Here is a 27,431-nt window from a genome sequence, read left to right on the forward strand (position 1 = left end):
ATCGACAGTTTGGTAAGAAAATAAGTTCTTAAAAACTCTACCATTTCATTCAGTACAACATCGTAGAACGGTTATGAATAGATGCAGTGCAAGCTCTTTCGTTGAACTGGCTGGACGGAGCAGAATACAGCATGATTCCGCGACGACGTTACAGACCTTCAAGGAAGATGTAGAAGGGAAAATGTACGAATTTCGGGTAAGGAAACCTGGCCCACCAACGACCGAGTCGAAAGGTATACGCGAGAAGCGTTCTGGTGGCTCTAACAGAGCGTTACATGTACCGGTAGCGCTGTTGCTAAGATTGTTGAATAACCAACTTCCAGAGATTGGTTGGTTGATTGGTTGATTTTGGGGAGGGGACCAAACAACGAGGTCATCGGTCCTGTCCGATTAGGGAAAGATCGGGAAGGAAATCGACCGCGCCCTTTCAAAGGAGCCCTCTCGGCATTTGCCTGAAGCGATTTAGGGAAATCACGGAAAACCTAGATCAGGATGGTCGGACACGGGTTTGAACCGTCGTTGTCCCGAATGCGAATCCAGTGTGCTAACCAGTGCGCCACCTCGCTCGGTCCAGAGGCTGTGGTGTGGACCAAGACAAGAAAAAAAGTATAGTCAACATGGCCTCTAAAATGCATATATTAAAACCTATGTGCACTTTTTTGTTTTCGCTATTGTCAAACAAATGGCATCTACTGAATATCTCCTCTACTGTGAAACAAATGGCATCTACTGAAGAAGTGTCCATAGCTCTAATGTGTGCATTTTTGCTAGACATGTTTACTAGAAATTCAAATGGCTTTGAGCACTATGGGACTTAACATCTGAGGTCATCAGTCCACTAGAACTTAGAACTACTTAAACTTAACTAACCTAAGGACATCACACACATCCATGCCAGAGGCAGGATTCGAACCTGCAACCGTAGCGGTCGCGCGGTTCGAGACTGAAGCGCCTTGAACCGCTCAGCCACTCCGGCCGGCTGTTTACTAGACATTTTGGTCCATACTATTATTACTTCTGAAAGTGTCTTACCCTACAATCGTAGCAACAGTATCGGTACATACACTACTGGCCATTAAAATTGGTACACCACGAAGATGACATGCTACAGACGCGAAATTTAACCGACAGGAGAAAGATGCTGTGATATGCAAATTATTAGCTTTTCAGAGCATTCACACAAGGTTGGCACCGGTGGTGACACCTACAACGTGCTGACATGAGGAAACTTTCCAACCGATTTCTCATACACAAACAGCAGATGACCGGCGTTGCCTCGTGAAACGTTATTGTGATGCCTCGTGTAAGGAGGAGAAATGCGTACCATCACGTTTCCGACTTTTATAAAGGTCGGATTGTAGCCTATCGCGACTGCTGTTTATCGTATCGCGACATTGCTGCTCGCGTTGGTCGAGATCCAATGACTGTTAGCAGAATATGGAATCGGTGGGTTCAGGAGGGTAATACGGAACGCCGTGCTGGATCCCAACGGCCTCGTATCACTAGCAGTCGAGCTGACAGGCATCTTATTCGCATGGCTGTAACGGATCGTGCAGCCACGTCTCGATCCCTGAGTCAACAGATGGGGACGTTTGCAAGACAACAACCATCTGCACGAACAGTTCAAGGACGTTTGCAGCAGCATGGACTATCAGCTCGGAGACCGTGGCTACGGTTACCCTTGACGCTGCTTGACAGACAGGAGCGCCTGCGATGGTGTACTCAACGACGAACCTGGGTGCACGAATGACAAAACGTCATTTTTTCGGATGAATCCAGGTTCTGTTTACAGCATCATGATGGTCGCATCCGTGTTTGGCGACATCGCGGTGAACGCACGTTGGAAGCGTGTATTCGTCATCGCCATACTGGCGTATCTCCCGGTGTGATGGTATGGGATGCCATTGGTTACATTTCTCGGTCACCTCTTGTTTGCATTGACGGCACTTCGTACAGTGGACGTTACATTTCAGATGTGTTACTACCCGTGGCTCTACCCTTCCATTCGATCCCTGCGAAACCCTACATTTCTGCAGGATAATGCACGACCGCATGTTGCAGGTCCTGTACGAGCCTTGCTGGATACAGAAAATGTTCGACTGTTGCCCTGGCCAGCACATTCTCCAGATATCTCACCAATTGAAAACGTCTGGTCAATGGTGGCCCAGCAACTAGCTCGCCACAAGACCCCATTCACTACTTTTGATGAACTGTGGTATAGCGTTGAAGCTGCATGGGCAGCTGTACCTGTACACGCCATCCAAGCTCTGTTTGACTCAATACCCAGGCGTATCATGGCCGTTATTACGGCCAGAGGTGGTTGTTCTGGGTACTGATTTCTCAGGATCTATGCACCCAAATTGAGTGAAAATGTAATCACATGTCAGTTCTAGTATAATATATTTGTCCAATGAATACCCGTTTATCATCTGCATTTCTTCTTGGTGTAGCAATTTTAATGGCCCTTAGCGTAGTATTATGTTATGGCGGACATTCACCTGGACTTCCATGGGACCTGCGGTAGTAACTGAAGGCACCATGACAGGTGTGCACTACGTGAACGTTATTAAGGACCACCTGTAGCCCTTATGCTTGATGTCTTCCTTAACAGCGATGGCATCTTCCAGCAGGATAACTGTCGGTTCCAAAAGGCCAGAATCTTGCTGCAATGGTTTGCAGAGTACGATAGTGAACTCACGCGGATGTCTTGGCCACCACATTCGGCTTATCTGAATTCGCTGGGACGCTATCGTGCGCCAGCTCTACACGGACAAACCAGTTGCCCGCAAATTAAGGGAATTTTGTGACCTGTGCGTAGGCATCTGGCGCCACAAACGTCTGGAAACCTATCAAGTACTTGTTGAATCCATGGCAAGCAGAATCACTGCTGAATGCGTTCCAGAAGTGGACCAACCCGCTTTTAAGTAGCTTGTCATAATCATCAGTGTATCAGCACCGACTAATCGACAAGAGATTAGTGTGGCATTCGTGTCTTTCCGTCGTGCGTGCGATCAATGCGGTCGAAAACCACCCTCGTGTATTGGTGCGCCAAGTTTCGGGCTGCTGCTTCAGTGTAACGCACGTCCCCATGTCGCAAATGTAACGTAGAAGTTACGCCAACTCAAGTTGTAACACTGGAGTACCCGCTATAGAGTCCTGATCTCTCCCCACGAGTCTTGGTAGGTGAAATAAATGCGTGAATAAATAAATAAATATTGTTCCCTCGAAGTATACAAGTGCGCCCCGATAGCTGAGTGGTCAGCGCGGCGGTCTGTCACGCCAAGGGGACCGGGCTCGATTCCCGACTGGGTCGGAGATTTTCTCCGCTCAGGGACTGGGTGTTGTGTTGTCCTCATTATCATTCGTCATTATCAGTGGAAGGCAACGGGAAACCACCAATGGAATCACTTCCCTAGATGCGGTGGACCTCTCTAACGAGGCTTCTTCCATGACAAGACCTGCCGTAAGGCAGAACACAAAGTATGTATGAAATATACAAACAATACCATGAATATGGCATAACGTAGGCTTTCGTGACTGGTACTTCCTTCCATGATGACGTAGGATAGTAGGGCGTCATCTTAGGAATAATACTCCTTCTGGCGTTTCGTATCCTGCTGCGAGAAAGCGCGAGAGGCTGCGATATACCTGTAAAAATTCACCAACGTTTACTGCTCTGACCATATATTTCGCAGTAGGAGATGAAATGTTAAGTTCAAAATTATGTCTAAGACCATGGCCTAAATCTCAAAACCCATTGTATCTTCAAATAAATATCATAGAGCGTCTTAAGAAATAGTGTCTGCTGCACTAAAGAATAGAGCGAAGCGTGGAACTATAGATATGCAGCTGTTAAGCAAATCAAGCTTGGTTACGCGAAGACCAATGCGCGAAACCATCGATAACTATTGTGTGTGGCACTATCAACTCGCATAACGTCTCCCAAAATCCTGAGAAGTATCTGTAGTTCGTGAAGACTAGAAGACCAGAATTAGTGTCCAGACACTTGCTTATGATGCAGCCCGAAGCAAAACGGAAGCCAATCTGTTGCAGTCCGTCTTCCGCAACTCGCCTGCAGAAGGTTTTCTTGCATCTTGTAGCAAGCAGTTGCCGAAATTGTCAGTTGCTGGAAGTTTTTCTCACACTAGCAGAGATTTTGTATATTCAGCACCGGTACGAAACGTCAATGTCGAAAAAGAGAACGGCGAAGAGACAGATCGGCCGAAGTGAATGTACCATTGGAACCCCTAAACATATACACTATAAGACAAAAACAAGGCGCACACGAAGGAATTATCCGAAAGATACGGGAATCAGTAGACGTGATATACACTCATGCTCATAAATTGAGGATAACTGCAGAATGTGGTGCCACACAACGTGGCACTACACAAAACTGTCGCTAATAGCATAGACTCATAGGGAACACACACGACACAGATCTGTAAGTCCACGGTATTGGCGATAAGTTGAGAAAACCATCCCGTGCTACAAACCGTCACTGTTTCCTGTGCCTGTACCCCGACATTAGTGTGGGATATGATCACCATGCACACGTACACAGGCCGCACAACGGGTTCGCATACTCTGGATCAGGTGGTCGAACAGCTGCTGGGGTATAGCCTCTCATTCTTGCACCAGTGCCTGCCGGAGCTTCTGAAGTGTCGTAGGGGTTTGAAGACGTGCAGCGATACGTCGACCGAAAGCATACCAGACGTGCTCGATGGGGTTTAGGTCTGGAGAATAGGCAGGCAACTCCATTCGCCTGATATCTTCTGTTTCCACGATGACAGCTCGGTGGGGCTATGCGTTATCATCGATCAGGAGAAAGGTGGGACCCACTGCACCCCTGAAAAGGCGGACATACTGGTGCAAAATGACGTCCCGATACACCTGGCTTGTTACAGTTCCACTGTCAAAGACATGCAAAGGCGTACGTGAACCAATCATAATCCCAACCCACACCATCAAACCACGACCTCCATACAGGTCCCTTTCAAGGCCATTAAGGGGTTGGTATCTGGTTCCTGGTTCATGCCAGATGAAAACCGAGGAGAATCACTGTTCAGATTATACCTGGACTCGTCCGTGAACATAACCTGGGACCACTGTTCCAGTGACCATGTACTGTGTTCTTGACACCAGGCTTTACGGGCTCTCCTGTGACCAGGGATCAGTGGAATGCATCTTGCAGGTCTCCGGGCGAATAAATCGTGTCTGTTCAGTCGTCTGTAGACTGTGTGTCTGGAGACAACTGTTCCAGTGGCTGCGGTAAGGTCCTGAGCAAGGCTACCTGCAGTACTCCGTGGCTGTCTGCGATCACTGATGGTGAGGTATCGGTCTTCTTGTGGTGTTGCACACTGTGGACGTCCCGTATTGTAGCGCCTGGACACGTTTCTATATACCGGAATCGTTGCCATAATCTTGAGATCACACTTTGTGCCAGACGGAGGGCCCGTGCTGCGACCTGCTGTGTTTGACCAGCCTCCAGTCGCCCTAGTATTCCACCCCTCATAACGTCATCAATATGTGTTCTTTGAGCCATTTACAACACACAGTCACCATTAGCACGTCTGAAAACGTCTGCACACTTACTCGCTGCACCGTACTCTGACATGCACCAACACACCTATGCGTATGTCGACTGCTGCCAGCGCCACCGTGCGACGACCGCAGGTCAAATGCATCACATGGTCATAAATGGTTCAAATGGCTCTGAGCACTACATCTACATCTACATCTATACTCCGCGAGCCACCTTACGGTGTGTGGCGGAGGGTACTTATTGTACCACTATCTGATCCCCCCTTCCCTGTTCCATTCACGAATTGTGCGTGGGAAGAACGACTGCTTGTAAGTCTCCGTATTTGCTCTAATTTCTCGGATCTTTTCGTTGTGATCATTACGCGAGATATATGTGGGCGGTAGTAATATGTTGCCCATCTCTTCCCGGAATGTGCTCTCTCGTAATTTCGATAATAAACCTCTCCGTATTGCGTAACGCCTTTCTTGAAGTGTCCGCCACTGTAGCTTGTTCAGCATCTCCGTAACGCTCTCGCGCTGACTAAATGTCCCCATGACGAATCGCGCTGCTTTTCGCTGGATCATGTCTATCTCTTCTATTAATCCAACCTGGTAAGGGTCCCATACTGATGAGCAATACTCAAGAATCGGACGAACAAGCGTTTTGTAAGCTACTTCTTTCGTCGATGAGTCACATTTTCTTAGAATTCTTCCTATGAATCTCAACCTGGCGCCTGCTTTTCCCACTATTTGTTTTATGTGATCATTCCACTTCAGATCGCTCCGGATAGTAACTCCTAAGTATTTTACGGTCGTTACCGCTTCCAATGATTTACCACCTATGGCATAATCGTACTGGAATGGATTTCTGCCCCTATGTATGCGCATTATATTACATTTATCTACGTTTAGGGAAAGCTGCCAGCTGTCGCACCATGCATTAATCCTCTGCAGGTCCTCCTGGAGTACGTACGAGTCTTCTGATGTTGCTACTTTCTTGTAGACAACCGTGTCATCTGCAAATAGCCTCACGGAGCTACCGATGTTGTCAACTAAGGCATTTATGTATATTGTAAACAATAAAGGTCCTATCACGCTTCCCTGCGGTACTCCCGAAATTACCTCTACATCTGCAGATTTTGAACCGTTAAGAATGACATGTTGTGTTCTTTCTTCTAGGAAATCCTGAATCCAATCACAAACCTGGTCCGATATTCCGTAAGCTCGTATTTTTTTCACTAAACGTAAGTGCGGAACCGTATCAAATGCCTTCCTGAAGTCCAGGAATACGGCATCAATCTGCTCGCCAGTGTCTACGGCACTGTGAATTTCTTGGGCAAATAGGGCGAGCTGACTTTCACATGATCTCTGTTTGCGGAATCCATGTTGGTTATGATGAAGGAGATTTGTATTATCTAAGAACGTCATAATACGAGAACACAAAACATGTTCCATTATTCTACAACAGATTGACGTAAGCGAAATAGGCCTATAATTATTCGCATCTGATTTATGACCCTTCTTGAAAATGGGAACGACCTGCGCTTTCTTCCAGTCGCTAGGTACTTTACGTTCTTCCAGCGATCTACGATAAATTGCTGATAGAAAGGGGGCAAGTTCTTTAGCATAATCACTGTAGAATCTTAAGGGTATCTCGTCTGGTCCGGATGCTTTTCCGCTACTAAGTGATAGCAGTTGTTTTTCAATTCCGATATCGTTTATTTCAATATTTTCCATTTTGGCGTCCGTGCGACGGCTGAAGTCAGGGACCGTGTTACGATTTTCCGCAGTGAAACAGTTTCGGAACACTGAATTCAGTATTTCTGCCTTTCTTCGGTCGTCCTCTGTTTCGGTGCCATCATGGTCAACGAGTGACTGAATAGGGGATTTAGATCCGCTTACCGATTTTACATATGACCAAAACTTTTTAGGGTTCTTGTTTAGATTGTTTGCCAATGTTTTATGTTCGAATTCGTTGAATGCTTCTCTCATTGTTCTCTTTACGCTCTTTTTCGCTTCGTTCAGCTTTTCCTTATCAGCTATGATTCGACTACTCTTAAACCTATGATGAAGCTTTCTTTGTTTCCGTAGTACCTTTCGTACATGATTGTTATACCACGGTGGATCTTTCCCCTCGCTTTGGACCTTAGTCGGTACGAACTTATCTAAGGCGTACTGGACGATGTTTCTGAATTTTTTCCATTTTTGTTCCACATCCTCTTCCTCAGAAATGAACGTTTGATGGTGGTCACTCAGATATTCTGCGATTTGTGCCCTATCACTCTTGTTAAGCAAATATATTTTCCTTCCTTTTTTGGCATTTCTTATTACACTTGTAGTCATTGATGCAACCACTGACTTATGATCACTGATACCCTCTCCTACATTCACGGAGTCGAAAAGTTCCGGTCTATTTGTTGCTATGAGGTCTAAAACGTTAGCTTCACGAGTTGGTTCTCTATCTGCTCGAAGTAATTCTCGGACAAGGCAGTCAGGATAATGTCACAAGAGTCTCTGTCCCTGGCTCCAGTTCTGATTGTGTGACTATCCCATTCTATACCTGGTAGATTGAAGTCTCCCCCTATTACAATAGTATGATCACGAAACTTCTTCACGACGTTCTGCAGGTTCTCTCTGAGGCGCTCAACTACTACGGTTGCTGATGCAGGTGGTCTATAGAAGCATCCGACTATCATATCTGACCCACCTTTGATACTTAACTTAACCCAGATTATTTCACATTCGCATTCGCTAATAACTTCACTGGATATTATTGAATTCTTTACTGCTATAAATACTCCTCCACCATTGGCGTTTATCCTATCCTTGCGGTATATATTCCATTCTGTGTCTAGGATTTCGTTACTGTTCACTTCCGGTTTTAACCAACTTTCCGTTCCTAATACTATATGCGCACTATTTCCTTCAATAAGAGATACTAATTCAGGAACCTTGCCCTGGATACTCCTGCAGTTTACCAATATTACGTTAACTTTTCCTGTTTTTGGTCTCTGAGGACGGACGTTCTTTATCAACGATGATAATGTCCTCTCTGGTAAGCCGTCAGGTATTTTATCGTTTCGCCCAAGGGGGGTCCCTCTAACCTAAAAAACCCCCGTGTGCACGCCACACGTACTCTGCTACCCTAGTAGCTGCTTTCGGTGTGTAGTGCACGCCTGACCTGTCTAGGGGGGCCCTACAGTTCTCCACCCAATAACGGAGGTCGATGAATTTGCAACCATTATAGTCGCAGAGTCGTCTGAGCCTCTGGTTTAGACCCTCCACACGGCTCCAAACCAGAGGACCGCGATCGACTCTGGGCACTATGCTGCAGATATTAAGCTCAGCTTGCACTCCGCGTGCGATGCTGGTTGTCTTCACCAAATCAGCCAGCCGCCGGAAGGAACCAAGGATGGCCTCAGAACCCAAGCGGCAGGCGTCATTCGTTCCGACATGTGCTACTATCTGCAGCCGGTCACACCCAGTGCGTTCAATAGCTGCCGGAAGGGCCTCCTCCACATTACGGACGAGACCCCCCGGCAAGCACACCGAGTGCACACTGGCATTCTTCCCCGACCTACCCGCTATTTTCCTGAGGGGCTCCATAACCCGCCTAACGTTGGAGCTCCCTATAACTAATAGGCCCGCCCTCTGTGACTGTCGGGACTCAACATCTGAGGTCGTCAGTCACCTAGAACTTAGAACTACTTAAACCTAACAAACCTAAGGACATCACACACATCCATGCCCGAGGCAGGATTCGAACCTGCGACCGTAGCGGTCGCGCGGTTCCAAACTGAAGCGCCTAGAACCGCTCGGCCACAGCTGACGGCGTATGGTCATACCCGGAGGTGATTTAAACCCGCAAATCGCCCACCAGAGCGTTGTTTCACCATGTATCAGCATTATCCTTAATTTATGAGCCTGAGCGTAAATGTTCAGACAAACAAATTGTTAGTATTTCAGAAAAAATGGATGATTTAGTCAAGAGAAAGATCTTCACAAATTGAGCATGTCAATTACGGGCTGTTCCACCTCTGGCCCTTGTGCAGGCACTGATTGACAGTGTTTTTGGATGCCCTCCTGAATGATATAGTGGCAAATTCTGTACAACTGGCGCGTTAAATCACCAGGATCCCGAGCTGGTTGGAGGGCCCTACCTATAATGCTCCAAACTTTCTCAACTGAGGAGAGATATCCGATGACCATGCTGGCCAAGGTAGGGTTTGGCAAGCACTAAGATAAGCCGGGTGCGGGCGGGCATTATCTTGCTGAAATCTAGGATGGTTTGCCATGAAGGGCAACAAAACGAGGCGTGCAATATCAACGACGTACCGCTGTGCTGTAAGAGAGCCGCAGATGACAACCAAAGGAGTTCTGCTACCAAATGAAATGGCACCACAGACTATCACTCCTGGTTGTCGGAAAACCTAAATCAGGATGGCCGGACGCGAGTTTGAACCATCGTCCTCCAGAATTCGAGTTCAGTATGCTAACCACTGCGCCACCTCGCTCGGTTTGTTGGAACTCTATGACGAAGAATGCAATCCGGCAACGTTCCTTCTCCTCGGAACCTCCACACAAGAGTACGTCCACCGCGTTGCTGTACACATAACTAAAATGGTGGTCTTCTGATTAATTTCAGACATAATACAAGCAATTGTAGCTTTCAATTAATCCTGTTAAGTGAAACTTTCAACTTTCTACAGTATATTTATGGACATCTTTTGAGCTTTAATATACGTATTTCTAAACATTAAACCAATTTGTCAGTATTTGGACCACGCTGAAGTGCTATCGAGATCTGATTGGATATTTGTGAAGCTTTTTTTTCAGGTCGTACTTCATTGTAGGTAACTGCACCATCTGCAGAAATGTGAGGTTGGCATTCTCTGTCAGGCCATTAGTATGATAAAATTATTAAATATGATCAGTAAGGCTCTCAATACATTTCGTAATGTTACTTCCACATCTGAAGATTATTTGCACACTGTCCGTGTTTATACAGTATCTGTATACTACATTACAACGTCCTTCAGACATGCATACATATCTGGAGGAACAGACATTGTTTTGACGAACCACAGTAGTTGTAAATATTACGAAATGTATTCGCAAATTGCGAATACGTTTTGACGTCAGCTGTACATTTAATTAGTGATGAACGAAAATCTGCACCGGACCGGGACTCGCTTATCGCGAGCGCTCGCATTAATCACTTCGGCTATCCGTTCACGCCTTCTGTACCGACCCACACTTCCATATGTTGTGTAATGTCCGTGTTCCCTTTACTCGAACTTTGTGATTTCCGCATAGGAAGAGACAAAATAATTATTATTGTCGTTTTAGCCCGTCAAACCACATAGCTAATGATTTGCGTCAAGCCACATAAGCTAATGATTTGCACATGGCCACTGTTAGACATATGGGAGTTCGGGTCAGTTTGGGAGACGTGCATGAATAGCCGAAGTGAAATCTGGGTTCGAGTCTCGACCCGGCACAGATTTTCATGTACCATTAATAAAATGCACAGCTGACTTCAAAACGTATTCGCAATTTGCGAATCTATTTCGGAAAATCCAAGGTAGCACGCTACATTGGCCCCACCAAGAAATCCTGAATATAGTCACAAATTCCGTTTGATATCTCAAATGATTGTATTATTGTTAATAAAAATTGGTGCGTTACCGCGTCAAATTCTGTTTTGAAGTCAAGAAGTATTGCATACATCTGATTGCCTTGGCCCATGGCTTTCAGGATGTCATGTGGGAAAAGCGCAAGTTGGATTTCGCATGGGCGATATTTTTGAAATTCATTCTGGTTGACGTGAAGTAAGTCATTCTGTTCGAGATAATTAATTATATTGAGCTCCGAATATGTTCTACATGAGGTAGACGTCAGTGAGATTGAACGGTAGTTTTGTGGATCACTTCTGCTGTCCAAGAGATACGATAAAACCGAAGCAGTAAGACTATAATGCATGGACAAGGCTGGAGACGACCTCTATACAACAGTGGAAGGAAGGGAGGAGGACTCCGGTGAAAGGTCCCGTCGACGATGAGTTCATTAGAGACGCAGCGCGAGCAGCTTTCATGGGGGGGGGGGGGGGGTGCAGAGAAGTGAAACCAGAAGCGCTACCCTCTAAGGAACCACCCACGGAAAACTTAAACTGGTTAGCCGGAATGGGATTTGAACCGCCGTCATCCCGAATACGAGTCCAGTGTCTTACCACCTCGCTCGGTACCAGTCTTATGACCATGCGTTATCCACTAGTGAGCAGCTTTTAGGAAGCTACTACTGTCATCCACAAAAGTTATTTACAGTCAAATAGCTACTCTTATAATTATCAATACAATAGCCATCATCGAGGTCATGGCTATTACGGAATGATATAGAACTGTTCTTTCTGGCATAACAAATAATTTATTGGTTGTTTCTAAGAGAGAAGTCTTCATTCCAAATTTGAATTTGTCCGTAGAATCTGAAATGACATACGCGACACTGTACAGATTCTTTAAGAAAGATAACTACAAATGTTTTTGCACTAGCCTCAGTAGCACGGAGACCTTTCGTAGCACCAGGCGGCTTGGATGCAGAGGCATCTGCGACCAAATACGCCGAACGCTAGAGAGCAAAACACTCTCGTCAGCTGTTATTCACGTTCTCAAAATACACCGGCCAGAGGCAGCCGGAGCGACCGTGCAGCTCTCCGCCAGCGCGTCTTTAAGTGGCTAAACGTTGGGGACTTCGCTGGCTTTCTGCAGCTACGTCTATACTCGGCGGTGTGTGGCGGAGGGTACAGTCTTCTCTTCTTACTCCATTCGCGGATGCTAATAGGGAAGAATGCCTGTAGCTCTTCTGTGTTCGAGCGTGAATTTCTGTAATCTTAGAGTTGTGGTCTTTACTTGAGATATATGTCAAAGGAAATACTTAATTTCTTGAATCAACAGTCGACGGGCGTACTCTCAGTTCACAGTTTCCAATGGGCACAATATTTCGTCGATCAGAGAAGTTTCCACCGTCAGGTGCGCTGTCTGATCAACAACTGCGCCCGGAGAAACTGAAGAATCACAGTTGACTTCTTAACTATTTTAGAGCACGTGCTCTCGGAATTTTGTAGACTAGGCCCACTTGTGACATCTCCCATTGCTCTACGAATCTTTTCTCTCTATTCTTTTAATTTTGTCATTTAGAGAAAGCTTTACAAAATTGATTGCAGTACCCTCACTGACAGTCTAAAGGTAGCAGGGATAAAATACAGGGAGTGAAAGGTTGTCCACAACTTGTAGCAATCAGACTGCAGTTGTAAGAGACAAAGAATATGAAAGAGAGACAGTAGTTGGGAAGAAGGTGAGACGAGGTAGTAGCCTATCCCCTACGTTATTCGATTTGTATGTTGAGAAAGCTGTGAAGGAAATCTAGGAGAACTATGGACAGGAATTAAGATTCAGGGAGAATAATTTAAAACTTGGAGGTTTGACGTTGTCGTACTAATTCTGTCAGAGAAACCAACGGTCATAGAAGATCAGTCGAACAGAATGGATAGTGTTTTGAAAAGACGTTGTAAGTTGAATATCAACAAAAGTAAAGCAGGGGTAATGGAATGTAGTCGAATTAAACCAGGCGCCTCAACGAATAAAAGTAGAAAATGAGACACTTAAAAAATAGTGCATCAGTTTTGCTATTTTGGAGCAAAATAAGTATCGACGGCCGAATAAGAGAGGATTCAGATGCAGACTGGCAATAGCAAGAATATATCTGTTAACGTTATGAAACCTTTTCTGAAGGTGTTTGTCTGGAGTGTGCAGGCGTGGCATGTGAACGGTAAACAGTTTAGATATGAAGAGAGTACAGTTTTTGAAATGGGTTCTACAGGACAATGCTTAAGATTAAATAGGTAGAGTGGATAACTAGTGAGAAGGTACTGAACAAAACTGGGGGAAAAAGGCAATTTATGGCGCAACTTGATTAAAAGAAGGAATCGGTTGATAAGACATATTCTGAGGCATCAAGGAACTATCAATTTGGTAATGGAGGAAAGTGAGAGGGATAAAAATTTTAGACGGAGACAAAGACTTGAGTACAGAAAACAGGTTCAAAAGCATGTAGGCTACAGCAGCCCTGTAGAGATGAAGAAGCTTACACAGCACACACTAGTGCAGAAAGCTGCGTCATACCAATTTTCTGACTGAAGATCACAGCTACAAAATCCACTAATCCAACTTAGTAAAGGTCTCAGACCGACGAAAAGTACTCGAGGATTGGCCGAAGGTGTATTATGCAACATACAGTCTATGAAATCGAACAACAATTACGTCTCGAAAAATTATGAAAAGATAATAACGCATTGGCTGTAAGCCCTCTACTTATAGGTACGAGCAGTTTCTCAGCATCTTAGCTACATCATAAGGCGCAATAAAATCAAGCCATGTTCCCATCAAGAAAAGAGAATAGAATGACTCAGCGTTCATTGTCAGCAATTTTTCGTTAAGTATCAGACGTCAAACATAAAGTAACATAGAACGTTCCCGTGATGCCATGAGTAACAATATCTGGTGACGTAACGGGGTCCCCATACACTGAATAGTGAACTAATAACGCGCATTGTATCCTGTTACTGTAAAAATAACAGAGAGAGTTTTGACACGATTTGGTAATTAATAACGCGCATCAAACGCACAGCTATCAGAAGGGCTAGAAAGGCATAATTCGATTCGAATCTGTCTGGCTGAATGCGGATTCCGAACGTTTGTCTTAATACTTCATGCATAGTCTGGAATTCACTTGTACTGCACTTTTTATTCAATAAAATTCTTAAAGACATTTGTATTCAGTAGTGCTTACAAGTTCCACAGAAGTATTTTGTCCCGTGTAACTTCAACAAAAATGGCTCTGAGCACTATGGGACTTAACTTCTGAGGTCATCAGTCCCCTAGAACGTAGAACTACTTAAACCTAACTAACCTACGTACATCACACACATCCATGCTCAAGGCAGGATTCGAACCTGCGACCGTAGCGGTCGCGCGTTTCCAGACTGTGGTGCCTAGAACCGCTCGGCCACCCCGGCCGGCTAAATTAAACAGAACAAATTTAACTGAAGTTGATTCAGACGATCTACAATGAAGTAGCAGTCAACGGCACAAGGTGGAAATTCGAGTCGTGTTGTTAGGCCAGATTGTACGAGACAGTGTAATTATTGATAAGGTTTGAGGAAAACCTGTGCATCAACGGTTGTAAGTTTCTACGTTTATTTCATCGAAAAAGAAATAATATCGACAAAGAATACAGAATCGAAGAGTTAATTGTTTCCACACTGTTCAATGTGTGAGAGAGAACTGTCTGTTTGCCCGTTATCGTTACTAGAGGGACAATTAGACACTTAAGTAGGGGCATTACGACATTACTGATAAGAGGAATATCGATCCTCTAGCTTCAATACGAGTAGTACCGGTACTTAATAGCCGATAATTTCATAGCATCGAAAGAAGTATCAGAGTATTAGTACTGGAAGTGTCGAATGACATGGGGGAATGTAATAACCTGTAACTACCATTTTAATTGGAATTAATGTGTATGCAGTGTATATTTATGTGTATGCAGGATCTATGTATCATAGACGAAACAGAAACGCAGAAGTAAAATTTATAAGCCCTCTTCAGTCTGTAATGAACTTATTTCATCATCAGATACCAGTAATATTAAGGATTTTTCCACCAACTTGGAAAAGTGATTCGAGTATCCAGGTACATTAGAACCTCATATGGGCAAAATAAAACGTTAATAACTTAACTGAACTGTATTTTTGAAGAACTTTTTTCCAATTCTGTGTTACCAAAAAGCTACAAATCTTTGAATCCTTTTCTATGTGCAGCAACTAAGAAAATCCTTCTTCGCAGAGAGGCAGTCGACAGCTGATGTCGATGGGAGCCCACAGCATTTCCGATTTCTAGGAATCTGGGAACACAGACTGGACTGTCCACAGCTGAATTAATTTTTGTTCAGTGAAATTGATGAATGAGTGCCACAAACCACTGTTTACTTCTCAAGCACTAAATGATTTATAAGCTTCAATGTTAGCCCACGTGTTAATTTGTCTCAGCACGTAGCATGGCAGTATCTTTACTCGTACATAATACACAAGAATCTTAATGCTATTCCAAATTATGCATTAAATTGCAGAGAAACGTCGAAATTGAAATATCAGTTTCCTTTATTACTTGATGACTAGTTTCGAGCCAAAGTTCATTATCAAATTATCCAATATGCTATGCTATAACGTACATTACGACAGCCTCATGACTGCTTGTTCTAGTTAAACACATCTTGTAAAGTAATGCGGGACTGAACTTCATTCATCTGAATGAATGAATGAAGTTCATATGCGTGTAACTAGTATGAGCAGTCATGGCGCTGTCGTGATGTGTGTTATTGCACAGCTTATTGGATGATCTGGTAATGAGCTTAGGCTCGAAACTAGACATGGAGTAATAAAGAAAATTAATATTGCAGCCTCGACTGTTTTCTCCAGTGTACTGCACAATTTGGTAAATCACACAGTTGCTGACGTCATTCCTTCCAGAATGCTGGAAATTACTGAACTAATACCATTCATTCAGACGTAGCATAATTTTCTTATTTAGCCTTGTATTGTAAACAATTTCTTCTAAGTCAACGAGGAACCAATATATGTTTAAAATTTCTCGCAACACTATCGGTACCGATACTTTTCCGAGCGACCGCTACGGTCGAATCCTGCCTCGGGCATGGATGTGTGTGATGTCCTTAGGTCAATTAGTTTTAATTAGTTCTGAGTTCTAGGCGACTGATTACCTCAGAAGTTAAGTCGCATGGTACTCGGAGCCATTTGAACCGTTTTGAAGCGATACTTTTATTATGATATTATCGAGGTATCGATAAAATTATACATATTGGTATCGACACCAAATATCCCATCAAACCTTGAATTTTAACGTCTCATTCTTAAGAAACACCGAAAAAATCCTAGTAGTGGTGTAATTTATCTTTTAACAACAGTTCGAAATTATTTTGAGTAAATTGACCATGAAAATATGCATTAGGTACTGCAACACACACTATACTCTCACCGCCACTTAAAACCAGATTTAATCTGTTATAACTGGAAGGGTTTCAGTCCGCAGGAGGCCTTCTCAATATAGCATCCCATAGTTTTTACAACACTCCACTCGTATGCTCCTTAAACAGGGCCATGGCCGATTTCTTTTAGCGCAGGCAGATCTATGCGGCTGACCTAGTTACCTCATACTTCTCTTCTGCACCAGCTGCTCGAATCATCGAAATAACCTCGACAGAATGATATAATAACAGATAAGGAGGTTGACAGAGGGGTCAAGAACAGTCATAATCCGTATTCAGAAGGAGCCAGATTCGAAGATTAGTGGCAGGGAATACACACATCCGTAGCCGTGGTCGCTAACGCACTCCTGTGCGATTCGGAAGTTGCGAGGTCGAATCATAATTGGTGGAAGAATTTTTCACCACCAGAATTTCGTCAGCAAGGGGTTTGACAGTTGGTACTGGGAAATTACTGATCACCAGACACTGCGCCAAAAAAAAAGCACTCCGTCTTCAGGCCACAAGTGCCCCATCGGGACCATCCGACCGCCGTGTCATCCTCAATTGAGGACGCGAAGAGGAGGGGCGTGTGGTCAGCACACTGCTCTCCCGGTCGTTATGATAGTTTTATTTGACCGGGGCCGCTACTGTTCGGTCGAGTAGCTCCTCAATTTGAATCACGGGGCTGAGTGCCCCCCGAAAAATGGCAACAGCACATGGTGTCCCGTATGGTCACCCATCCAAGTGCCAGCACGCCCGACAGCGCTTAACTTGGGTGATCTGACGGGAACAGGTGTATCCACTGCGGCAAGGCCGTTGCCTAGACACTGCGCCAATGCCCTGGATTAAATCCCAAACCTCTTCGAACGTGTGAGAATGTAACACTGTTGTTGGTCATGGGGACGTTATGCTCGCCGGTCCCCTTCATGCTATTCGAGAGGGGTAGACTATGTGCCGGCACAGGGTTACACTCTCTATCTTCTCCCATCATTGTAAAACACCGAACATGACACTGCACTGCACACGCAGCCATAACAGCCACCTACATTGAACAGACAACACGACACCACACCTGGTAAGGAGGTGAAACCCATTTTCTATTGCCCCTTGATGGTGTTCCAGACAAAAGTGCCACAAAACTTTTTCTTTCTCTCTACCGAATGCCGTGATGTTTCCTTTCACCAGGCTAGTGTCGAATCTCACCAAAAAAAAATTGTTCAAATGGCTCTGAACACCTAACTAACCTAAGGACAGCACACACATCCATGAACGAGGCAGGGTTCGAATCTGTGAACGTAGCAGCAGCGCGGTTCCGGACTAAAGCACCTAGAATCGATCGGCCACAACGGCCGGCGAGTCTCACACAACTCTCCCCTTCCACTAACGATTTTTAGAGACAAGTAACATTAATGCGCATTTTTGCTACCACTAAAAATCCAAACAAAGGTATGTTTGGTTCACACCCCACTGTACGTAATCAGCGGAACGTACACCGATGAGCCAAACCATTATGAGCACCTGCTTAATAGCTTGTTTGTCCGTCTTTGGACTGAAATACATCACAGATTCTTTGTATCAGGGATCAGACAGTTTGTTGGTAGGTTTGTGGAGGTATGTGGCATCAGATGTCTACGTACAGGTCACGTAGTTCTCGTAAATAACGAGCCGCTGATTTGTGTTCTGGGTGATGACGCCCGATAACGACCCAGATGGATTCCACAAGGTTTACATCAGGTGAATTTGGTCGCTGAGACTCAACTTGAGTTCACTATAATGCTCTTCGTACCAAGACACAGACCATTATACTGCTGAAAGATGACATCGCCGTTGGGAAAGACATCAAGCATGAAGGGATGCAGGCGGTTCGCACGTGTCAGCGTGTCTTCGATTACTACCACAGGTCCCATGCAAGCGCAAGAGAATGTCTCCCACAGCATAATACTACTCCCACGAGCCTGCATCCGTGGCGCGCTGCACGTTTCTATCAGCCGTTCACCTCGATGACGGCTTTTGTCGAGATGACCATCAAACTAGCGTAACAAAAACGTGATTCCCCCGTGGAGCCGACATGTTTCCATTGATTGACGGTCGAATCCGAAACACTTGTGGGTGCACCAGCATTGTGCTCCTTTGGCAGAGATGCCACAGATCACCATCTATCCTACTATACAGAGCAGTCTGCGAACCCCACCTTCTGTGAAGAGTCGTGGACGTTCAACCATTTAGCGCCTAATGGTAGTTTCACTGTCCGTCTATCTCTTTCCGTAGACGCTTACGACTGTAGCACGTGAACATTCGACCAGCTTTGCTGTCTTCGAGATACTCGTTCACTGGCTCTGCTTAATAATAATCTGCCCTTTGTCAAAGTCGCTTATGTCAATGGATCTCCCCATTTGCAGCCCATGTCTTCGCTAGGGCGGTCCCACGTCCGTATCTGCACCTCATACATACTTTTGTGTCTCTTACATACTTTTGTGTCAGCCCCGATAGCTGAATGGTTGCCGGCACGGTAGCTCAGCGTGTTCGGTCAGAGCGTTGGCAACCCTCTGTAATAAAAAGACTGAGCTAATCGATCAACAACGAACTTCAACGGATGTCTTACGACGTCCGCAACGACCAAACACAACGATCAATAACGAACAAAAAAAACGATCAATAACGAAAAAAAAAAAAATGGTCAGCCTGACGGACTACTATCCTAAGGGGCCTGGGTTCGATTCCCGGCTGGGTCGGGCATTTTCTCGTCTCAGGGACTAGGTGCTGTGTTGTCTTTATCATCATTTCATCCCCATCCGGCCCGCAGGCCGCCCAATGTGGCGTCTAATGTAATAAGACATGCACCAAGGCGGCCGGACCTGCCCTTATGGGGCCTCCCAGCCTGAATTTATAGTAACGGTTCGAAACACTTTGAAAGACAAAATTTTTGCCGCGCAGGATTAGTCGAGCGGTCTTAGGCGCTGCAGTCACGGACTGTGCGGCTGGTCCCGGCGGAGGTTCGAGTCCTCCCTCGGGCATGGTTGTGTGTGTTTGTCCTTAGGATAATGTAGGTTAAGTAGTGTGTAAGCTTAGGGACTGATGACCTTAGAAGTTAAGTCCCATAAGATTTCACACACATTTGAACAGGAAAAACTCCCAGCCAATGATGCCAAACGCTCATTTCCATTTCCACATACTTTTGTTACCGCGTCACGTGCCCACGTGGCCACCAGGCGGCATCCAATGTTGCAGTGGACAGTGGTCACAATGTTTTAGCTTACCAGTATATTTTTGCACCAACATGGAGTACGAGGGACTTCAAAAAATAAGTTACACATGCCGTCCCTCGCCAACACGATTGTACAACAAGAGTAACGCACTCTCAGAGATGAGCGCATTATCTGAGTTTCCTGCTGACGCAGATCCACTTCGATACGGATAACAGGTCTATCCGGTGTGGGAGAGAAACCGCACGGGAAATGGTAATGTACTCCAAAGTACGATTCTTGTGGTGGAAACGTCTAAATTGCACACACATTCACTCTGGCAATCTGTCAGTATGCGGACCAAGCGCAATGTCGCCAGTCGTAGACAAATAGTGCCAAAAGCTTGACGAAGCCGCACAGAAGTGGGTGACGCTGACTGGGAAAGAAGGCTATCGACATCGACCACATATGGCAATGTGCATGCAATCGATGGACCGATACGCAGTAATAGCAGATTTTTCGTCGATGAAAAGGTTCACCAGCAGTTCTCGAATGGCTCCGCGCCAAGGAGCGGATTTCTGCCATTTTAATGTGCAGCTTATTTTATGAAGTCCCCTCGTATTTATAGGGGTCGGTGACTAAATAGCAATGAGGCTACAAATCTAAAGATCTGGGGTTAGATCCTCAGTTGGTCCAAGAATTTTTTCTGTCGCTTGTCGCTTCTAGCATTCGTTTGCTTAAGTGACAAATGACAAGCTGAGCCGTCTACGGGGTTCACTTTGAACTGTAGCTTCTCCTCTAAGTGTCTGGGTAAGTCAGCTCAAAAATTGGGGGAATGCAATGGCATACCGCCTCCAACAGGACCGTAATTAGTAAATCACTGGTTTTTTCAAACCAGTTTTCGGTTTGAGGATAGCTTAATCTCACGTAAAATTCCAAGCCTGTGGGCTGTCTCGTGATATCTTGCAATACAATGACAAGTTGCTCTGCCGTCTCATTTCTTCTTGTGTACGCTTGTTTTGGAAATTAACTCGATGTTAGTCCAGAGAGATATGCAACATTAACGAAGCACCAGTCTGAAAATACATAATAAAACAAAAAAGGAAAAAAAAAGAAATACACTACTGGCCATTAAAATTACTACACCAAAACGAAATACAGATGATAAACGGGTATTCATTTCATAAATATATTATACTAGAACTGATATGTCAATACATTTAAGCGCAATTTGGGTGCATAGATCCTGAGAAATCAGTACCCAGAACAACCACCACTGGCCGTTGTAACGGCGTTGATACGCCTGGGCATCGAGTCAAACAGAGCTTGGATGGCGTGTGCAGGTACAGCTGCCCGTGCAGCTTCAATACGATACCACAGTTCATCAAGAGTAGTGACTGGCGTATTGTGACGAGTCAGTTGCTCGGCCACCCTTGACCAGACGTTTTCAATTGGCGAGAGATCTGGAGAATGTGCTGGCCAGGGCAGCAGTCGAACATTTTCTGTATCCAGAAAGGCCCGTACAGGACCTGCAACATGCGGTTGTGCATTATCCTGCTGAAATGTAGGGTTTCGCAGGGATCGAATGAAGGGTAGAGCCACGGGTCGTAACACATCTAAAATGTAATGTCCACTGTTTAAAGTGCCGTCAATGCGAACAACAGGTGACCGAGACGTGTAACCAATGGCACCCCATACCACCACGCCGGGTGATACGCCAGTATGGCGATGACGAATACATGCTTCCAATATGCGTTCACCGCGATGTCGTCAAACACGGATGCTGTAAACAGAACCTGGATTCATCCGAAAAAATGACGTTTTGTCATTCGTGCACCCAGGTTCGTCGTTGAGTACACCATCGCAGGCACTCCTGTCGGTGATGCAGCGTCAAGGGTAACCGTAGCCACGGTCTCCGAGCTGATAGTCCACGCTGCTGTAAACGTCGTCGAACTGTTCGGGCAGATGTTTGTTGTCTTGCAAACGTCCCCATCTGTTTACTCAGGTATCGAGACTTGGCTGCACGATCCGTTACAGTCATGCGGATAAGATGCCTGTCATTTCGACTGCTAGTGATACGAGGCCGTTTGGATCCAGCACGGCGTTCCGTATTACCCTCCTGAACCCACCGATTCCATATTCTGCTAACAGTCATTGGATCTCGACCAACGCGAGCAGCAATGTTGCGATACGATAAACCGCAACCGCGATAGGCTACAGTCCGACCTTTATAAAAGTCGGAAACGTGATGGTACGCATTTCTCCTCCTTACACGAGGCATCGCCGGCCGGAGTGGCCGAGCGGTTCTAGGGGCTACAGTCTGGAACGGCGCGACCGCTTCGGTCGCAGGTTCGAATGCTGCCTCGGGCATGGATGTGTGTGATGACCTTAGGTTAGTTAGGTTTAAGTAGTTCTAAGTTCTAGGGGCTGATGACCTCAGAAGTTAAGTCCCATAGTGCTCAGAGCCATTTGAACCATTTACACGAGGCATCAAAACAACGTCACCAGGCAACGCCGGTCAACTGCTGTTTGTGTATGAGAAATCGGTTGGAAACTTTCCTCATGTCAGGACGTAGTAGGTGTCGCCACCGGCGCCAACCTTGTGTGAATGCTCTGAAAAGCTAAAAATTTCCATATCACTGCATATTCTTCCTATTGGTTAAATTTCGCGTCTGTAGCACGTCATCTTCGTGGTGTAGCAATTTTAATGACCAGTAGTGTACAAGACGCATCACGAAGAAATTATCCGAATGGTATGGAAATCGTTAGAGGTGAAGTAGATGTGTGGACAAACAAATAATTACGGTTTCAGAAAAATTGTATGATTTATTTAAGAGAAAGAGCTTCACAAATTGAGCAAGTCAGTAACGCATTGGTCCACCTCTGGTCCAAGCTTTTGTTTGGATTGGTATTGATTGATAGAGTTTTTGGATGTCCTCCTGAGGGTTGTCGTGCCAAATTCTGTTCAACGGGCGCGTTAGATCGTCGAAATCCCGAGGTGGTTGGAGGGCCCTGCCTATAATGCTCCAAACATTCTCAACTGGGGAAAAATTCGGGAACGTTTCTGGCCAAAGTAGGGTTTGGCAAGCACGAAGACAAGCAGTAGAAACTGCAGACGAAAGAAATGGTGCCCCAGACCACCAGTCGTAGTTGTCTGGCAGTGCGGCTGGCGACTTTCAGGTTAGCATCCCAGAATTGTCCGCCGAGGGACTCATCACTCAAGACAATTCTACTCCAGTCAATGAGATTCCAGACCGAAGACGTGTCTGGAGACGCCCCGGATAGCGGAGGGATACCAACATGTCTGTCGCCCGCCATGGGGCCCCACAACCAGGAGATGTAGTCTGAGATGCCTTTTCTTTGCATAGCAGGACCCCTTTGATTGTCATCCGCTGCTGCCTCATAGCACAGCAGTACGTCGAAGATATTCTATGCCCAGTTTTGTTGCCCTTCATGGAAAGCTTCCTGCGCTTATATTTCAGCAAGATACACTACTGGCCATTAAAATTGCTACACCACGAAGATGACGTGCTACAGACGCGAAATTTAACCGACAGGAAGAAGATGCTGTGATATGCAAATTATTAGCTTTTCAGAGCATTCAAACAAGGTTGGCGCCGGTGGTGTCACCTAAAACGTGCTGACATGAGGAGAGTTTCCAACCGATTTCTCATACACAAACAGCAGTTGATCGGCGTTGCCTGATGAAACGTTGTTGTGATGCCTCGTGTAAGGAGGAGAAATGCGTACCATCACGTTTCCGACTTTGATAAAGGTCGGATTGTAGCCTATCGCGATTGCGGTTTATCGTATCGCGGCATTGCTGCTCGCGTTGGTCGAGATCCAATGACTGTTAGCAGAATATGGAATCGGTGGGTTCAGGAGGGTAATACGGAACGCCGTGCTGGATCCCAACGGCCTCGTATCACTAGCAGTCGAGATGACAGGCATCTTATCCGCATGGCTGTAACGGATCGTGGAGCCACGTCTCGATCCCTGAGTCAACAGATGGGAACGTTTGCAAGATTACAACCATCTGCACGAACAGTTCGACGACGTTTTGAGCAGCATGGACTATCAGCTCGGAGACCATGGCTGCGGTTGCCCTTGACGCTGCATCACAGACAGGAGCGCCTGCGATGGTGTACTCAACGACGAACTTGGGTGCACGAATGGCAAAACGTCATTTTTTCGGACGAAATCAGGTTCTGTTTACAGCATCATGATGTTCGCACCCGTATTTGGCGACATCGCGGTGTACGCACATTGGAAGCGTGTGTTCGTCATCGCCATACTGGCGTATCACGCGACGTGATGGTATGGTGTGCCATTGGTTACACGTCTCGGATACCTCCTGTTCACATTGGCGGCACTCTGAACAGTGGACGTTACATTTCAGATGTGTTACGACCCGTGGCTCTACCCTTCATTCGATCCCTGCGAAACCCTACATTTCTGCAGGATAATGCACGACCGCATGTTGCAGGTCCTGTACGGGCCTTTCTGGATACAGAAAATGTTCGACTGCTGCACTGGCCAGCATATTCTCCATATCTCTCACCACTTGAAAACGTCTGGTCAATGGTGGCCCAGCAACTAGCTCGTCACAATACGCCAGTCACTACTCTTGATGAACTGTGTTATCGTGTTGAAGTTTCATGGGCAGCTGTACCTGTACTGATTTCTCAGGATCTATGCACTCAAATTGTGTGAAAATGTAATCACATGTCAATTCTAGTATAATATATTTTCCCAATGAATACCCGTTTATCATCGGCATTTCTTTTTGGTGTAGCGATTGTAATGGCCAGTAGTGTAATACCCGACCGCACACGGAATGAGTTTTTGCTGACTCTCTTCATGCTTGCTAAACCCTACTTTGGTCAGAAAGACCGCCTGATCTTTACCCAGTTGAGAAAGTTTGGAGCCTTATGGGCAGGAACGTTCAACCACCTTGGGATTTTGACGATCTAATTCTCCAGTTGGACAGAATTTGGCACGATATCCCACAGGTGGGTATCCAGTAACTCTGTCAGTCAATGCCAAGACAAATAACTGCTTGCATAAGGGCCAGAGGTGAGCCAATGCGTTACTGACTTGCTCAATTTGTGAAGTTTTTTCTCTTGAATAAATCATCCAATTTTTCTGAAATTGTAATTATTTGTTTGTATGTACATGTACTTCGCATCTACCTATTTCTGTTCCATTCCGATAATTCTTTCGCGGCGCGTTTTTTTTTGTCTTAGTGTGTATTTCAGGATACTCCCACCCTAACCTTTATGTGCACGGGATGCGAGTTTGAACTTGTGGAAAAGGCAAACAGGAGATTCCCTGGCTTTTCCGTGTGTGCATTATAGGTTATACAGAGTTGTCCTACTTGCCGTGATCATATATATCTTTTCATAGCACAGATGTTTACGTCCGATAAAATCTAAGAACTAATATCAGCTTTGGTGATAGGGATGGCTGGCACACAAATAACTCCTACCGGTTTTTCTGTAGCTGCGGTAGGTGCTCTCTAGAGCTTTGTCTTAAGATTCGAAAGCGCCGCTTTAACTTTTTATGTTGCCATATAATCATGAATTTTATAAAAAATTACTGGTTGCAACCATCGGAGAACACTCAGTCTTTGAATAAGATATTGTGATACTGTAAACTTTATGGGCACTCTTCGGCGCTATGAACTGCATTAAAAAAACGCGCAGCCGAATTAGAAATACCTGCCCAGAAACGTGTCATACCGTGGAATGGACTCCATGAAATAAAAAACACTGGAGAACCATCCTAAGCCATAGCCTTTCAATATCCGCCCCAACTTCATGGAGACTAGACGGAACTGAGATCAAGGTGCGCAAATATTTGTGGATGGCATCCCAGATGTGCTTAATTTGCAGGTGAACAGGTAGTTGCCGATTTAGTAGACGCCGAAAGACGCCGACTGATAACCGAGAGTGGCACAGTGAATAGCTGATAATAGAACCAAGTATATTATATTGTACACCGAAAGTTCTACAGAATTTAAAGTACAGTGGCTTGCGCGGTATGTAGAACAGAGCTAAGGGCAGGGTATCTGGCAAATCACGCAATCAAATTCATGTCAGTGGAGCGTTCCCTAAACTATTCTGACACAATTAGGAAGCTATGCGATGGTAAATTGTCGTGTTGAAGATACAGGTCGCTTGTCGGTGCTGTATTAAGAAGCGGATGCTCACGATCTGGCACAGATTCCTAACCTTCCGCCGATCTGAGATTATGATTGACTTATCTGGAGGTGCAATTCGGCCTAGTAAAAATCCCCCACACGAAATCAACAAGATTTAGACTTAAAATTTAAAATATAAATAAAGAAACAGGAGAAACCACTCTGGTTACTTTGCTTTTTACACTGTAAGGTCAGAAAAACACATAGATTTCACATGGAAACCCGTATTTGTTGTTGAATTTTATGGTTTTGTGTGGAGTAAATTTAGCACGAAACTTTTCTCTCCATAATTGATAGATCAAGTGAGGTGGTGTAGTAGTGGACCCTCAACCCAGGACCGTGGTGAAAACGCCTATTCTGGCACCCACATTCAGGTCTTCTTGGTTTCACTAAACAGCTTCAGGCAACTGCTGGTAGAGTTGAAAAGTTCACAGTCAATTTCCTCCCAAAACTCTGTTTTTATTTCGCCACTAATGAAATCCTCGTCGATAGGACGTTAACCTCTTATCTTCCTGAATTTCTGTTTCTCCAAATTAGCATCTCCAGTCGATAAACATTGGGCTACATTTATTTTGTTTATTGCTTTTACATATAATTAAATGAATATTTTTAGTCACTAACAAAAGTATATCAGAAATTATAAAGCTAATAAACATACGAAGTTTCGTTTATGTATCTTATGTATCAGTGTAACATATTCAGCTGTTGAAAAGCGAATTTTAATGCATATATTGATCTGACATTGTGACTCTGTGTGTCGGAGTGTACACTCTAATGAAGCTTCGTGCTTGGGATACGGCTGATTCCACATGAAATTTAAGTTTAATTCGGTCTGAAGTTTCACTGAGTACAACGACATATAACGATAAGTCGAGAAAGTGTTACGACCAACGACGTTTACACAATACAAAACATTCCATATAAATTGGGAGAGGGTAATCCACAATTATATTTTACAAATGAGGCTCAGTGAAACTGATTTTAAAATATGCCGCGATAAATAAAAATTTGCTCCAGAGCTGGATTCGCACCGTGATGTCCTGCTTATAATCTTATCTTATTAGGAAATTCGAGCAAGCCAATAAAATTCTCTCCCACTTTTCCGAGAAAACAACGAGAGTTTCTCCTTTGCGGAAATATACCACTACAGGAACGGGTATGATTGATGACCAGACGATCTAGCTCAATAAGCAACTGTTCGCGACAGGCAGGAGATGCTGGCTCTAATTTAAATTTTCATTTCTCCATCCTACACACCACATTGCAGGTTTATCATTTCACAGCAGATTTTAGTTATTTCAGTTATATAATTTTATACCATTGCATTTCACTGATTTTATATGTCCATGATTACATTTCATTGAATTTAACACACTGATTACGGCCAACAAAGAGACTTCAATTGGCGCATGGGACCCGGGCGGCTT

The 27,431-nt window shown here is 45.0% G+C and overlaps 1 protein-coding gene and 1 pseudogene across 1 annotated transcript in view; both read right to left on the reverse strand.

Annotated features, from left to right (window-relative positions):
- LOC124555047 (bifunctional arginine demethylase and lysyl-hydroxylase JMJD6) overlaps positions 1 to 27,431 on the reverse strand; it is a 551,390-nt gene that overhangs the window by 22,194 nt on the left and 501,765 nt on the right. The window lies entirely within an intron of this gene.
- On the reverse strand, positions 17,325 to 17,441 carry LOC124557207 (annotated as a pseudogene).

This window comes from Schistocerca americana, chromosome X (genome assembly GCF_021461395.2).
Source record: "Schistocerca americana isolate TAMUIC-IGC-003095 chromosome X, iqSchAmer2.1, whole genome shotgun sequence".
In the NCBI taxonomy this organism is placed as follows: domain Eukaryota; kingdom Metazoa; phylum Arthropoda; class Insecta; order Orthoptera; family Acrididae; genus Schistocerca; species Schistocerca americana.